Source organism: Lolium rigidum, chromosome 7 (assembly GCF_022539505.1).
Source record: "Lolium rigidum isolate FL_2022 chromosome 7, APGP_CSIRO_Lrig_0.1, whole genome shotgun sequence".
NCBI lineage: Eukaryota > Viridiplantae > Streptophyta > Magnoliopsida > Poales > Poaceae > Lolium > Lolium rigidum.
Window position 1 is genome coordinate 180,742,822 of NC_061514.1, and position 16,126 is coordinate 180,758,947.

Sequence of the window (16,126 nt, forward strand, 5' to 3'; positions counted from 1 at the left end):
GAATTTGAATTGTTGATTTAAACAATTTTTGAATTAAAGGGCCGGCGGAAAATGAAACTGGGCCGAATCAGTTTGAAAAAAAGAGAGAAACGGCCCAGCAACGCATCTCGTGCGAGTGGGCCGCCTGACAGAGTGGGGGCCACCCGTCAGCGTCTATTCAACACCGAATCGGTACGAGCGACGCGGCGCGTTGGATTAGAAGACGATCCAACGGCTCACCGTCGTCGTCCTCTCCGACGAGAGAGGGTTACGGGCACGGCGGCGCTAGGGGGTCGGAGGGCGAACCGTGGCTCCAGCTAGGGTTGGCAATGTGCGCGAGGACGATGTCGATGAAGGGGAAGCAGCCTATAGCAGTGGCGTCGCTCGAGGAGGCTCCAGTCGACGGCGATTGCACCGGCGCTTCCGCAGCTTCGATCGCTCGATTGAGCTTGCTCCGGCGACGATTGGGTGAGTGGAGTGGCGGTGGAGAGTCAAGGATGGGAGGAGAGGGTGATGGTGTGCTCAATGGCGTCCAGGGAACGCTCTATTTATAGAGAAGCTCGGGTGCTGCGGGGCAGTGGCGAGGTCAACACGCTCGCGGCGATTCCGGCGAGCGGTTGGGCTAGGCGAGGGTGCAGCAGGGTTCTACACGTCCAGGCGAAGCTAGAGGTGGCGACAGCACGGTCGGGCGGCGTTGGATGGCGACGCATTGCTTCCGTGTCTGCGGGCGGCGTTCACAGGATCTTCTTCGTCGTCGCCGGTGGCGGCGGTCCAGGGTCGGGTCGAGCGCGTGTCTGGCGGGGTTGAGGTGTCACGGCGGTGCTCGACGCGTTTCTAGCGGGGCCAGAGCGAGAGGGAGACGGTGGGGTGGCGCGTGTCTAGTACGCGCCCATGGCGTGTCCACGCGCGACGCGAGCGGCATCACCGCGTGTTCTGGGCGCGCGTTCTCCGGCGTGGCTATGGCCTCTACGGCGTTGCTGTCGATGCTAGGCGAGGTAGACGAGCACGGTGGCGTCGTTTGGCACCAGGGCCAGTGAGGAGAGTGAAGGGAGAGAGGGGAGGCTCAACATGGTGGCGCCATGGCCGGCATGGTGTGCATGCATGCTAGGCCTTGCCTCCCTAGGGTTTCTGTGGGGCATTGAGTGAGAGAGGGGACAAGGGGACCAGATAGGGTAGTTTAGGGAAGGTTAGGGTTGAGTAGGACACTATTTGAAATAGTGTCAAATAGTTCCATATTTGAAATTTGCCAAAATTGCTCAAATTCAAATGAGTTCAAGAGGTGGCAAGATTTGAAATGTGTGTGTTTAGTTGAGTTGTATTTGACCAGAGAGAATGAGAGGTGGTGGAGGAAATTTCAAATTCAAAGAACTGCAAAATTGGCTAAGTGTGAGATTGTTCTCCATAACAAAAAGTGCCAACTTTGGATGAGCATAGTATTTGATCTAAAAAGAATTTGGCATGGTGGTCTTTACAAGATTTGTTCACCTTGATGTGCTCTTGGATGGCATGCAAAGAATTGGGAAAGTTTAGTTTGAAAAACTTGATGCAGGGGCTCAAAGTAGTGACCAGAATGTAATTGGCAGAATTGACCAATATCATATGTGATCCAAATTTGAGTTTGAAATTCATTTGATTTGTGTTTCTTTGATTCCAAAAGTTGTAATAAGTGTTTAGTAACATTATTCAACTAATGGTGAAGACCAAAATGATCTAGGGTAAAAATTTATAAAGATGGCATAAGCCATATGTGAGGGTTTTAGGGTTTTAGGGTTTTTATTTCTTATTTGATTTCTTTCGCTTTTTGATTTATTTGGTTGGTGATCTTCACTTGATCACATTAGGTTTTTAGGGTTTATCACATACACATAATAACAATCATCATGGCATATCACTCAAATGCACAAGTCCTATGCATGGCACTATATGCAATTTAAAAGTTTTTGTTGGTTTGAAATTTTGCTCTCTGGAATTTTTCTTCTCTCTTTTATTGAAATTTGGGATGTTACAAACACCTATTTAAGAGGGCCACATGACCTATTTAAGAATACTTTTCATTCCCGACAACCTTGCTAAACGTCGGACTTTGGATCCAGATAAATTGACAGCACACAATTGTCGGGAGCATGTTAAAATTTCTCATTTGATAAACCATCATTATGTTATCACGTGTGGCATTGTATTCTCGCTGGTCCTTTTCATCAACTTAAGCTAGCCATAATAATAGTATCTCAGCTACTCTACTATCATGCACCTTAGTCTCACTAAAATATTGATGTGGCAGCTAATTAAAAAGAAGAGTGTAAAAATTAGAGTAACACGGGTAGATATCATATCGTAGCACACCTTATGAGAAAAACTAATGTCAAATATATCTTATATATAAATTTGCATCAAGATTTTACAAATTAAAAAATCTAGTAAGATTGATACTAGTCCACGATACCATGCATTGTATAAGTAGTATCATACAGAAATATCATATGCATGATACTACTATACAATACTATGCACTATGTCTAGCCTTAGCATCTTGTTTGTCATGAGTGACACTGTAATTTGTTTTTTTATTTATAAAAACAGGGCATAGCTCCAGTTTCATTGGTGAAACTTGAAGTCACAACGTTTATTACAACACACACACATCTTGCCAGGTTTATCCAAACTTACACATCAAACGAAACAGGGGGAGAAGACTCATCACCATATTTAGCCCACTACTGCAGACGGGGAAAGGGAACTAAGGCCTATGCAGAACCATAAAACCTTCGCCGTCCCCCACCAACATCAATGCATTTGCTTCAAGGGTCCTAGCCAGAGCAGAGGTTGCAGTTCGAGCCAGGAACTCCAACTTGCTCACCATTATCATCAATTTTCCTCTTTCTTCCTCTTTCAGCAGAATGCTCCATTGAGCAAGGGTGTAAGCCAACTTTCTCCGTCCCAAACCATTGTGTTCGATTGAACACCATATCATTTCTGGTGAGCTAGATAATTTTTAAAATAGCAGCATTAATCATATCAAACTGAACATGCTTCTTTCTGTCTTTCCATAAGGCAGAGATATCAATTATTTTTCTGGAATAGATGCTGACATGATTCAAGCTCATTGCAGAAAAGTCATCCACTGGTTGTCTTTTAATTAAGATTGTGTTTTTTTTTCAAAACTTTTGTGAGCATGAGTCTCGAGTGTTCACTTGATGCTTACTTACCAGCCAAGTTTGGCATTGCCAGTGATCGACTTGTGAGCACACGGATGGTGGCGCAAACATTGCCAACAATATCCATGGAGCTGTGCTGAATTCATTCCAAGATTCAGAACAAGAAAAAACAAAATCTTCGCATGCATGTTTGCCTCGGGGCCTCTGAGTGTGCTGAAAAGCTGAACCCAGGGACACGCACGTTCCTGATTCTCTGTACGCATGTTGAGAATCTTTACTCCGTGACTACTTGTGGTACAGTATGTACAGAACTACAGATCTCGTGGATTTGGCTAAAAGTGTCTTTGCCTCCTAGGCATGAGTACTCTTGCTGTTTAAAAAAACGAAAATTATACATATTTATTTGAAAAAGGTCTAAAAATAAATCGGGGCATAGTAAATGATGTAACGTACAAGTGTGTAAAATTATAATATGAAATTCTTTATGTTGTAGTCTACACAGAAAAGAAAAAATCTGTTGAAATTTGAAGATTTGAAATATGCATATCCAGATCCACACATTTATCATTTTTGTGTAGCCTGGAATATTTTGTATTTGAAATTGGTATTTCGCACATTTATGGGATAATTTATTGGCTACACCATGATTTTTTCTAAATTTTCGAAACACATAAATGTGATTTATTTTTAAAAAAATAGCGAGAGCATTGATGCCTAGGAGCCAAAATCTATGTCCTGGATTTGGTGGATCACTGAACCGAGCATTTATTTTTTGGTCGGCGAGGGCTAAGGGCATCTCCAGCTGACCTATCCAAATTGGACGTTGAAAATGAGTGGTTGCGTCCGTTTGTGTCGGTTTATTGATATGAAAATGATCATTTTTGTCCGCGCGTCCATTTGCGTCTAGGATGCCCAGCGGCCCGACTCATAAAGCTTTTACCTACTTTTTTTCTCTTTTTCATTTAAACATAAATAGAAACATTACATAAATTACTACATAGTTTGGAACATGGTTAAAACATTGCAAAATTAATAAACCTAGCTAGTGGGCTCTTGTGGCCTTTGCCTTCTTCGCTGCAAAGAAAGAACACTCTCTATCACAAAACTAGAAAATCCAACTGGTGGCTGACGTGCCCGGTCTTCTCGCATCTGTGAAAGAACATCCAGAAACCAACACTAGTGGCTTCATTTGGGTGGTGGTCATGTTCGCTGCAAAGAAAAACACCCTGCCAGTAATAGATGACGGTGTCCGAGCCGGACTCGCCGGTGTGGTAGTGCCCGCGGCAGGATATGTCATCGAACACCTCAACGATCATCTCGTTGTCGCCTTCGTAGAGGAAGGTGAGCTGGCAGCCGACCTCGAGGTCGAGGTCACGAGCGAACTTGTCCCACCCAGTGTGCAGGTACATCTTGCCATGCCCGTCGAACAACACCTCGAGTGGGCCACCGGCAAAAGTTGCAACTTTCCTCCTATACCTGCAACTCAGTCAGCTCGGCGTCGTCGACATCGAACTTTTCTGGGAGCCGCTTGATGCCGACGGGGTCCTCGTTGATGCGGAGGAGGAACTTGAAGCACCTCGCCTACTGCGAAGACGACGACGAGCGTTGGGGCCTAGCTTCTCTAGCACCGCGCCCTCAACCACCTCGCCGGCCACCTGAACCCGCCATGGATTCCCTCGTGGGGCCTGTGAGAGGGGATGTGCTAGGCGACACTACGGTGAAGGTTGTGCGGCGGCTAGGGTTGAGGAGGGGATGTGGCAGCTGAGCGCGAGCCCTTCTTTTTATATGTCGTTGGCAGCCAAGGGCGACACGCGTGGCAATGCCATTAAATCTCATTGATAGAGGTAGGCGGCGGCCGCTCGATAGGCGACGCATCGCCATTAACGTGGCGCGGACTACTGAAGCGATGTCATCTCGCCAGTTCTGGCGCCGCTGAGAAGACGCATCGAGCAAGGTCACTGCAAGACGGGCCCATGGGAGAAGCAAGCGGACACGCGGCACGACCGTGCATCCGCACATACGCATCCGAAACTCATATTTGAGCCGCATTTACGTCTACGCGAAGACCGATCAACTATGCATCAAACTGCTAAGCTAGGGTACGCTTGCGTGTGTGAGATGTCCTACTAGACAAAAAAAAAATGTACAGGCTGTCACGTACGTACACATATGCTAGTACTAGGTACCTTTGATAGGAGACTTGCAAGTCAATGAGTATCACCTAACTTAATTATTCGCAAAAAAAGGTATCCCCTAACTTAACCCTGTAATCAAGCTCTAATAATCAATTGATGATACTCCATATATATGAGGCGCACGCCAACCCTCTTGTGAATTGTGATCGACCTTTCCCCATTCCAATCTCCTCCGATCCATAGTCTCACTCAATGAGTATATAAACTTGGTCAAAGTTAGTGTAGTTTAACTTTCACGAAAACTAATATACTCACTATATTATGGCACGGAGTTAGTGACTTACTTCTGAGCACACGCATGGTGACACAAACATTGCGAACAATATCCACGGAGCTGAGCTGAATTCACTCCAGCATTTTAGAACAAGAAAACACAGAATCTTGAGATACATGTTTGCCTCGAGGATCTATGATCTTGTGCTGAAAAGCTGAACCCAGGGACACGCACCTTCCTGATCCTCTCTACGCATGTTCAGAATCTTTACTCCGTGACTACTTGTGTGGCACAAACAGAACTAGATCGCGTGGATTTGGTGGATCACTGAACCGAGCTTTTTTTTTGTACGGACTTTGATAGGAGACTTGAGAGTCAATGAGTATCCCCTAACTTATTCGCAAAAAAAGTATCCCCTAACCTAACCCCTATAATCAAGCTGTAATAATCAATTGATGATACTCCATATATATGAGGCGCCCGCCAGACCTCTTGTGAATTGTGATCGGCCCTTTCCCCCAATCCAATCTCCTCCGATCCACTCTCACTCAACCACGACAAGATGATGGGAATGCTCGACAACTTCCGCTCGTCGGCGTGGATCTACCTGACGCCGGTGGCCGCGGCGTGCGCGCCCATCGGGGTGCTGAGGACCTACTTCAACCAGCACCTCCGCCGACCCGTGCGCCGGTTCCTCCCGTTCCTCGACCCCTTCGTCACCATCGACATCGCCGCCAAGCCTGAAGACCACTCCTACTCCTACTACAACAGCAAGGCCAAGTCCAGCGACGCCTACGCGGAGGTGCTCGCCTACCTCAGCGTCGTCTGCTCGCGGGACGCGCGCCAGCTCCGCGCCGAGGGCGCCGACGAGGGCCACGGCTTCGTGCTCAGCCTCCGCGAGGGCCAGGAGGTGGCGGACGAGTTCAGGGGCGTCACCATGTGGTGGTCGGCCGTCGTGGAAGACAAGGCGTCGCACCGCTCCTCGGGGAGGTGCTGCCGCCTCACGTTCCACGAGAAGCACCGGAGGCTCGTCGTCGACGAGTACCTACCGCATGTCCGCCGCACGGGACAGGATGTCACGGTCGGCAACCGCCCCCGCAGGCTCTACACCAACAAGAACAACCGCGACTACGGTAGTCCGAGGGATGAGGTGTGGAGCTACATCAACTTTGACCATCCGACCACCTTCGACACGCTCGCCATGGATCCAGACGAGAAGCAGAGCATCATGGACGACCTTGACGACTTCCGCAACAACAAGGACTACTACCGACGCATCGGCAGGGCCTGGAAGCGTGGCTACCTCCTCCACTGGCCCTCCGGGCACCGGCAAGTCCACCATGATCGCCGCCATGGCCAACTACCTCAACTACGACATCTACGACATCGAGCTCACCACGCTGCACTCCAACTACGACCTCCGCAAGCTCTTCATCGAGACCAAGAGCAAGTCCATCGTCGTCATCGAGGACATCGACTGCTCCCTCGACCTCAGCGGCCACCGCGCCACCATGATGCCTCCCACGCAAGACGACGAGCTCGACGACGTCGCCAGCGAGAGGAAGCGCAGGAGAGGCAGCATGCTCACGCTGTCCGGCCTGCTCAACTTCATCGACGGCCTCTGGTCGGCGCACAGCGGCGAGCGCATCATCGTCTTCACTGTTATATTTGAGATGCACAATAAACGAAGAACGAAAAGTAAAACACTGCAGGGGACACGAGATTTTAACGTGGAAAACCCTTGCAACACACAAGGGAAAAAACCACGGGCGCCAGCCAGCAAAACTTCACTATTTCGGTGGTGTTTACAAACGCCGTGGGTGTACAATGATGCGATGATAACCCTAACGGCGGCTTACGGGGAATATAAATAGGCGGTGGCAACGATCCAGACTGCGGGGGCTGCCGCCCCCGCACCCCCCGCAGGCGTCCCCGTAGGGCACGACATATGGGCTAACTCGACTACGCTACGCTTCGGCCCAAGCCTCCGGCGACGGGCCTCGCTCCGCTCGTCGAAGTTAGCCTCCCTTTAGTATATGAATTTGGATCACAAAATAACAAACTCCACCTTGAGACAAATTCCTTGTAGCATGAACTTCAACAATCACCCGAATCAACAAAGAAAACACTTGTCGGCGCCAATAGCCACTTGGGCTAAACAAGTTATACCAACCAAGCTTGAGCAAAGCTCAAACTTGGACACGAGGACAGGCTTAGTCATCATATCAGCAGGATTATCATGAGTACTAATCTTGCATACCTTCACTTTACCTTTTGCAACCACATCTCTCGATTGCGTGGTACTTAATATCAATGTGCTTTGTCCTATCATGGAACATCTGATCTTTAGTAAGATAAATAGCACTTTGACTGTCACCGAACAACTTAATGCAAGAATTATCTCCACAAAGCTCAAGCATATAACCCTTTCAGCCAAACAGCCTCTTTACCTCGCCTCAGCAATAGCCATGTACTCAGCCTCGTAGTAGATTGTGCAACAAAGCATCCCGCAAAGTAGCCTTCCAGCTAACAAGACATCCACCAACAAGAAACACATAACCCGTGAGGGACCTTCTCTCGATCCAAATCGCCAAGCATAATCTGAATCCACATATCCGGCGAGCCCCTCACCAATCCTCGCCAAACCTCAAGCAAGCTTTTGATGTGCCGCGAAGGTACCCGAAAATCCACTCGAACAGCTTTCCAATGTTCTTTACCAGGATTAGCCATGTATCGACCGACCAAACTCATAGCATATGATAGATCAGGACGTGAACAAACCATGGCATACATCAAGGAACCAACAAGCACTAGAATAGGGAACTCGAGACATGTACTCAATATCATCTTTAGAGCTAGGACATTGCAAAGCCGACAACTTGAAATGAGAAGCAATAGGAGTAGTAACTCGACTTTGCATCATGCATATTAAAACGATGAAGAACTTTCTCAATGTACTTTTCCCGACTAAGAAACAACAAACTAGACTTTCTGTCCCTTTTGATTTCCATGCCTAGTATTTTCTTAGCAGGACCAAGATCCTTCATCTCAAACTCACTACTTAATTGATTCTTTAAAGTAGTGATCTCTTTCATGCTCTTGGCAGCAATCAACATATCATCAACATATAGCAGCAAATAAATAGGTGATCCATTAACAAACTTGATATACACACAACTATCATACCGAGATCTCTCAAAACCATGTGTAAGCATAAATGAATCAAACCTTTTATACCACTGTCGTGGCGACCGCTTCAGACCATAAAGGGACCTCTTTAATTTGCAAACAAGATCCTCCTTACCGTGCACAACATAACCTTCAGAGTTGGTCCATATATATATCCTCCTCCAACTCACCATGCAAAAAAGCAGTCTTTACATCTAGCTGCTCAAGCTCAAGATCATGCATAGCAACAATACCAAAGAAAGCACGAATAGAACTATGCTTCACAACCGGGGAGAATACATCATTATAATCAACACCTGGAATTTGACTGAAACCTTTTGCTACTAACCTTGCCTTAAACCGTGGAGGCTCATTAGGAGACAAACCTTCCTTTCTTTTGAATATCCACTTGCAGCGGACAGCCTTCTTTTGTTTAGGCAAGTGCACAACATCCCATGTGCCATTCTTCTCAAGCGATTGCATCTCTTCTTGCATCGCACCTACCCACTTCTCTTTATCAACCGAAGCAATGGCTTCAGTATATGTAGCTGGTTCAATATCATGCTCCACCTGTTCAGCACAACTCAAAGCATAAACAACAATATCACATTCTTGAATTAATCGGGTAGGAGGTGTAATATTTCTCTTAGGGCGGTCAGCAGCAATAGACCGTCCTTGTCGCTGAACAAAAGGTGGTGAAGGTGGAACATCATTATCATCATTGTTGGTTTCAGGAAACACATTTTCATTCTCCTTTGCGTGCTCCACCTGCACGCCAATTCTGTGCCGCTCATCATCGAAACATCAGGAGAATCAATAGCATCGTAAATATCAGTAGACGGACTATCATTAAACATAACCGCCTCATTAAAAACGACATTCCTGCTCAACACAATTTTCTTAGTTTCAGGATTCCATAATCTATATGCCTTAACTCCTGAACCATAACCAAGGAAGATGCACTTAACAGCCCTTGGCTCCAACTTTCCATTATCAACATGAGCGTAAGCAAGGCAACCGAAAACTCTCAAATCTGAATAATCAGCAGGCGAACCGCACCATACCTCAATTGGAGTTTTCTTATCAAGTGGAACGAAGGTGACCCGTTGATGAGATAACATGCGGTGGAGGCTGCTTCAGCCCAAAACCTCTATGCATCTTTGCATTAGACAACATGCAGCGAGCCCTCGAAATAATGGTCCCGTTCATGCGTTCAGCCACGCCATTCTCGTTGAGGGGTGTACGGAATGGTATGATGTCTTACCATCCCATCATTGCCGCAAAACTCATCAAATTCATTTGAACAAAATTCCATACCATTGTCAAGCACGGAGTATCTTAACCTTTTTTCAGTTTGGGTTTCTACCATAACTTTCCACTTCTTAAAAGCATTAAAAACATCAGATTTATGTTTCAGAAATATGGCCACACTTTTCTTGAGTAATCATCAATAATTGTAAGCATGTAATTAGCACCACCATTAGAAGTTCTACGGGACGGACCCCAAACATCAGCGTGTACATAATCTAAAATGCCTTTGGTGGTATGAACGGAAGCATTAAATTTTACTCTTTTATGCTTACCAAAGATGCAAGGTTTCACGTAACTCAAGATTACCTAAATCGCAGCCATCAATTAGCTCTCTCTTTGCCAATTCTGCCATGCCAAGCTCACTCATATGTCCAAGACGCTTGTGCCAAAGGTTAGTCTTACTAGTTTCATCGTAACTAACGAGCAGCAGCAATACCGTGCAAAGTGCTACCTCTAAGGACATATAATTTCGCAGTAATTCATATCACCAATCATAATAATGAGAGAACCTGATGATACCTTCAAAAGTTTGTTCCCACCTTTGTACTTGTACCCGTCACAATCAAGGGTACTCAAAGAGATCAAATTCCTCGCCATGGAGGGTATGTGTTTCACTCCCGTCAACGTGCGTGTCATCCCATCATGGGTCTTGATCTCGAACGTAACCAATGCCAACAATGCTGCACCGGTTGTCATTCCCCACACGCACAAAATCTCCACTCGCACGTGACTCATAAGAACTGAACCAATCTTTGTTACAACAAATATGAAACGAACATGCAAGTATCAAGAATCCATTCATCATCACGTGAAACACATGCAGCCAAAACAGCTAAGCAATCTCCATCGAACTATCACTACCAGCAACAACAGCAGCCTCACCCTTACCGGTGACAACGGCAGCCTTACCATTACCATCATTATTTTTCGGTTGGTAAGTTCCGTTCCTTTTCTCCTTGTTCCGCAGCTTCCAACAATCATCAATATTGTGGCTAGATTTCTTACAATACCTGCAGAACTTGTCACGTCCTTTGGACTTTGAGCGACCTCTATCGCCCTTGCTCTTATCTCTCGTTGTTGTGGTAGTAGTTATCTCGCTGCTCAGTCCTGCCACGGACCTCTAACGCCTCCGCCTTGGAGGACGAACTTTCAGCCTGCACCATAAATTTCATTTTCTCCTTTTGTTGGAGAGCATCATAAACTTCCGCGAGAGTTAGTTTGTCGCGGCTCAATAATATGGTGTCACGAAAATTACCGAAAGAATTAGGCAGCGAGCATAAAAGAAGAAGACCTAAATCCTCATCCTCATACTTAACTTCTATAGACTCGCAAATCAGAAACAATCTCTTTCCAGAAGATAGGTGATTCATTACCGAACCTCCCTCTTGCAACTTATGCGAGAACAGCTTCATCTTCACGTGCAATCTGCCCGTGAGATCCTTGGACAAACAGATCTCCTCTAGTTTGACCCATAACTCGGCGGTGGTTTTCTCCCGCAGCACTTCCTGCAGAATATTATTGGACAGATGGAGTTGAATCAACGATAAAGCCTTACGGTCTTTCCGCTTCTCCGCATCGGTCCAGGTATCCTTCGCTTTCGCCGAAAGCATCGATCGCTTCATCCGGATCTGAAGATTGGGCGAGAATCGCCCTCATCTTCACTTGCCACAAAGCAAATCTCGTGGTGTAGTCCAGCTGCGGTAGATCGAACTTCGGTGACGACATCTCGTAAACCCTAGATCCAAAGAACACGGGCTCGATACCACTTGTTATATTTGAGATGCACAATAAACGAAGAACGAAAAGTAAAACACTGCAGGGGACACGAGATTTTAACGTGGAAAACCCTTGCAACACACAAGGGAAAAACCACGGGCGCCAGCCAAGCAAAACTTCACTATTTCGGTGGTGTTTACAAACGCCGTGGGTGTACAATGATGCGATGATAACCCTAACGGCGGCTTACAGGGAATATAAATAGGCGGTGGCAACGATCCAGTACTATGGGGGCTGCCGCCCCGCACCCCCCCGCAGGCGTCCCCGTAGGGCACGACATATGGGCTAACTTCTGACTACGCTACGCTTCGGCCCAAGCCTCCGGCGACGGGCCTCGCTCCGCTCGTCAGAAGTTAGCCTCCCTTTAGTATATGAATTTGGATCACAAAATAACATTCACCACCAACCACCTCGACAAGCTCGACCCGGCGTTAATCCGCCGGGGGCGGATGGACAAGCACATCGAGATGTCCTACTGCAGATTCGAGGCCTTCAGGACGCTCGCCGAGAACTACCTCGAGGTTGACGAGCACCCGCTGTTCGACGCCATCAAGGAGCTGCTGCAGGTGGTTGACATCACTCCGGCGGACGTGGCGGAGTGTATCATGATGTCAAAGCGCGCAGCTCGCGACGCGGACGCTTGTCTTGGGAGTTTGGTACAGGAGCTCAAGAAGAAATTGGAGGAACGGAAGAAGGTTGAGGAGCAGGAGCACGATGCAAAGATGGCAACCGATGAGAAACTTGCGTCCGAAAATGGGAAGAAGCACAACGCCGAGGAGGATGCGGCTGCAAAACCAAATGGCAGGGAAGCCATGGCTAACGGTGTGAGTGAAAGTTCTAGCTGTTCTGAGGAGGATTGTTAGCAAGATATTAATTATTTACTCTATAGGATGATTATTATTTAAATGAGGCTGTCATGCAGCAGACTTGCACGAGTAGAAGTTCAGAGAGTTCAGTCGGCGGAAAAAATATATTTACCTTTTTGTTTCTTCTTTGCAAGTTGCACAAGGTGTTTGAAATGTGAAACTACCTACCAATATATGTTGCTAGCTTAAGGCTGGAGTGACCTAGTGAGTGACTTTGTTTTCTTTGAAAAACAGGGACGCCCCTCCGATTTCCGTAGAGTCTTTTACAGGGGCAATAAACAAGGAAAGAAAAAGCGAAAACAGGGTGCTCTGTTTTTTCTACTACATCTACTGGAAGCCTATCACTCTCATCGGGTAGTACAGCCAACAATCTTGAACACCCCTAGCAAAATCTCAAAGTCATCAAACTTTTACAATCAGAGCAAGCCGCCCAAAACAGGCTAAGAACATCAGTCCCAACATGTAGGGACATGAGGAACTAGCACAAATGAGCGAAGAGAAGAAGCAGCCAGCTATAGCTTCTGTTGACAGGTTCCCATCATCTTTTTGCATCAAAAGTCATCTACCTAGTCAGGTTTTGGACTCCAGGCCTCCATCCTTTAGAAGAATGAAAAACTTCACTTGTTACTGCTTCGAATAGTTTTGTTCCCCACCTCAGCATTCTTGATTTTCCGTGCTTTCTCCGCATAATTGACCACGAGTTAAGCCAAAGGGCCACCAAACGGGCGAAAACAAAAGGGTCAGATACCGTCTTATTCTCAAAACAAGCATCATTACGCAACCTAGTGAGTGACTGGTGATGCTGACTACATGAAAGAAGGAAATAAGAGTGTGAAAGAAAATAGCTCAGCTCTGATCTTGCAGAAGTCTCAAGAGGCCGATATGTAGATGTTCTTACATTTTATGCAAAACTTTCTACTGCTGTGTTCAAAGAGGTACTTGAGAGATTCTCCTCCTAACGTGACCCTCGGGAGAGATTAGGTTGGCCCACGCGGCTAGCAGAGTGGAGTATCATGTAACCCCAAACTTTCTTAAACGGGAATGGAGTTTCTATCTGACTAGCCCCAGTCAGAGAACTTGGTGCAGAATCAAAACGAGACTCTAGTAGAGAGAGCGTGTCTGGCACAAAGGTCTGCACAAAAATTAGCTTCCCTCTTTTAAACACTTAAAATTTAGAATCCTCAAAGATACTGCACAAGGATATGAATTCCCGAGCTCTGGACATGGTTCACTTCCTGCCATACCAATCCTATCTCCCGACATTTCACCTAGAGATGAATCTTCGCAAAACCTAGCTGCCCGACGACTTTGGTCCTTCCCTGGCCATTTTGACTTAATTTTGGTGAAGCGCCTCTGGAAATGTCGTCATTGTTCCGCTTGTTCTTGCAAACTGCTCTGCCTTTGAGAACCAACCTGAGGTTGGGTGGTTAGAAGGGTGGTTGTACTCTCAGCCCACTGCAGTTCAAACCCCGGTTTGACATCCGTGTGTCTTATAAAGGCGGAATATTCATTCAGTGGGAGGCGACGTTCCCGTCGACAGCGAAGCGCCCGTGGTGACTTCGTCAATTTCAAGATCCAATCCGCCGGCTCATCCTTCCGTAGGTGCTCATAGGGATAGGGTGTGCGTGTGTGCGTTCATAGGGGTGAGTGTATGCGCGTGTACGTGAGCGTCTGCATTTGTACTATTTTTCTCAAAAAAAAACTGCTCTACCTTTCCAAACCCCTTCATCTTCACACCGAAAGCACGGTGACTCTGCCGGTATCCAAACATACGGGGCATAGCGACATGAGCGGACATCTGTTAGGAACGCGCTACGTAAAACAAAAAAATATCACGCATATGCGACAATACAGGAAATGATAACGTACCCTCGCTGAACGTATCACATGGCAGAAGTTCATACCGTTGTCCAGGTAGTCACTTCTCGACTTGCCAGCTAGTTGTATCCATCCTAGCCGCGAGAGGATCTTCTCTCACTTAAAGATTCGCACGATGAAGCGCCGAAAGAATATCGCCCTTGAGGTATCCACACGTATGGGAGAAGCTTCACTGCATCGAAGGTATGATCAACCACATGGATAAAGCGGGAACAAGTCGATGAAGAAACGAAGCATCTGCGATTGCCATCTTGATTAGATTCCAACGGAGTAGTCAATCAGGAAGCTCTCCATAAAGAAGAGGGAGAGGCGCGCCACGCGCAGGGCGCGGACCGCTAGGGTTTTGGCGTACAAGGAGGTGGTACAACTAGGGCAGGGGTGGCTGCGAATTGGGATGCCTCTTGGGGTGCCTCCGGCCCTTCTTTTATAGTTGGGCATCCTCTTTAGGTCGGCCAAGGCAGACCCACATTTGGAAGAGTCCAAGCAGGTTTCTCCACCCAGAATTCCTACTAGAACACGACTTCCGGAAACGCATTTGCCCCCAAGGAAACGTGGGGTGACCCACCTGATGTTCTTCCGGGCTCGTCTAATTTTTTTTGGATCTTTCAGATCCTTTCCCGCCTTCTAAAACCTCCTGGTACCTTTCATACATGTCCGGAACCATTCGGGACACTCCTTGTACCATTTTGGACACTTCCTAGATCATTTGTTTTTTTCGATAAAGGAGCATAGCCCCATCCTCTGCATCAATAGATGCACACGACTTGCTTTATTAAAAACAAAGTATCAAGTCACGATAAATCCATCATCACTTATTACAATCACGAAAAAGCTAAGGTTGATACATGGATCAACCAACTGAAAATATGGCAATCGAAAAGCTATGCATTTGCTATTCTATTAAGATGTCGCCACCCAAGCAGCTTGGAAAAAGAAGTCCTGAGCAACCACTAGCATCCAGTTGCATCCAATAACCATATCCTCCCGCTCCTTCATCGGGAGAAGGAAAACCCATTGCTGAATTGAATGAGCAGCTCGCCGGATAACCTGCAAAAAATTAGTTCCACTTTGTTTGTTAAAGATAATATCATTTCTAGTCCTCCAAATAGCCCAACAAATGGCCGAAACACCAATTCTAATTTTCTGTTTGTCATCTTTCCTCACACCATTCAGCCATCTACCATACATATTAGTAATATTAGCTGGTGCAAGAATGTTATATGTAAGGTACATCATACGCCATATTATCTTCGCAAAAGGGCAATCAATAAACAAATGATTAACGGTTTTCGTGGAATCACAAAAACAACATTTTTGACATCCCTTCCACTTCCGTTTAGCTAAATTATCCTTAGTTAGAAGCACCTTATTGCTCATGAACCACATAAAATTATTAATTTTCAAAGGGATCTTTAGCTTCCATAGATACCTACGAAGATAAATAGTATGCCCATTCATCCAATCAATACATAGACTTAATCGAAAAAATACCCGAATCAGTAAGCTTCCAAATAAACTTATCTCGGTTCAGATGTAAGGTTAATTGTAATTAAACGTTGGCATAGATGTAACCATTGCACCCAC

General features: G+C 46.4%; 1 pseudogene; it reads left to right on the plus strand.

Annotated features, from left to right (window-relative positions):
• The first annotated feature begins 6,038 nt into the window (after positions 1-6,038).
• On the plus strand, positions 6,039-12,661 carry LOC124672340 (annotated as a pseudogene).
• The last annotated feature ends 3,465 nt before the right edge of the window (positions 12,662-16,126 follow it).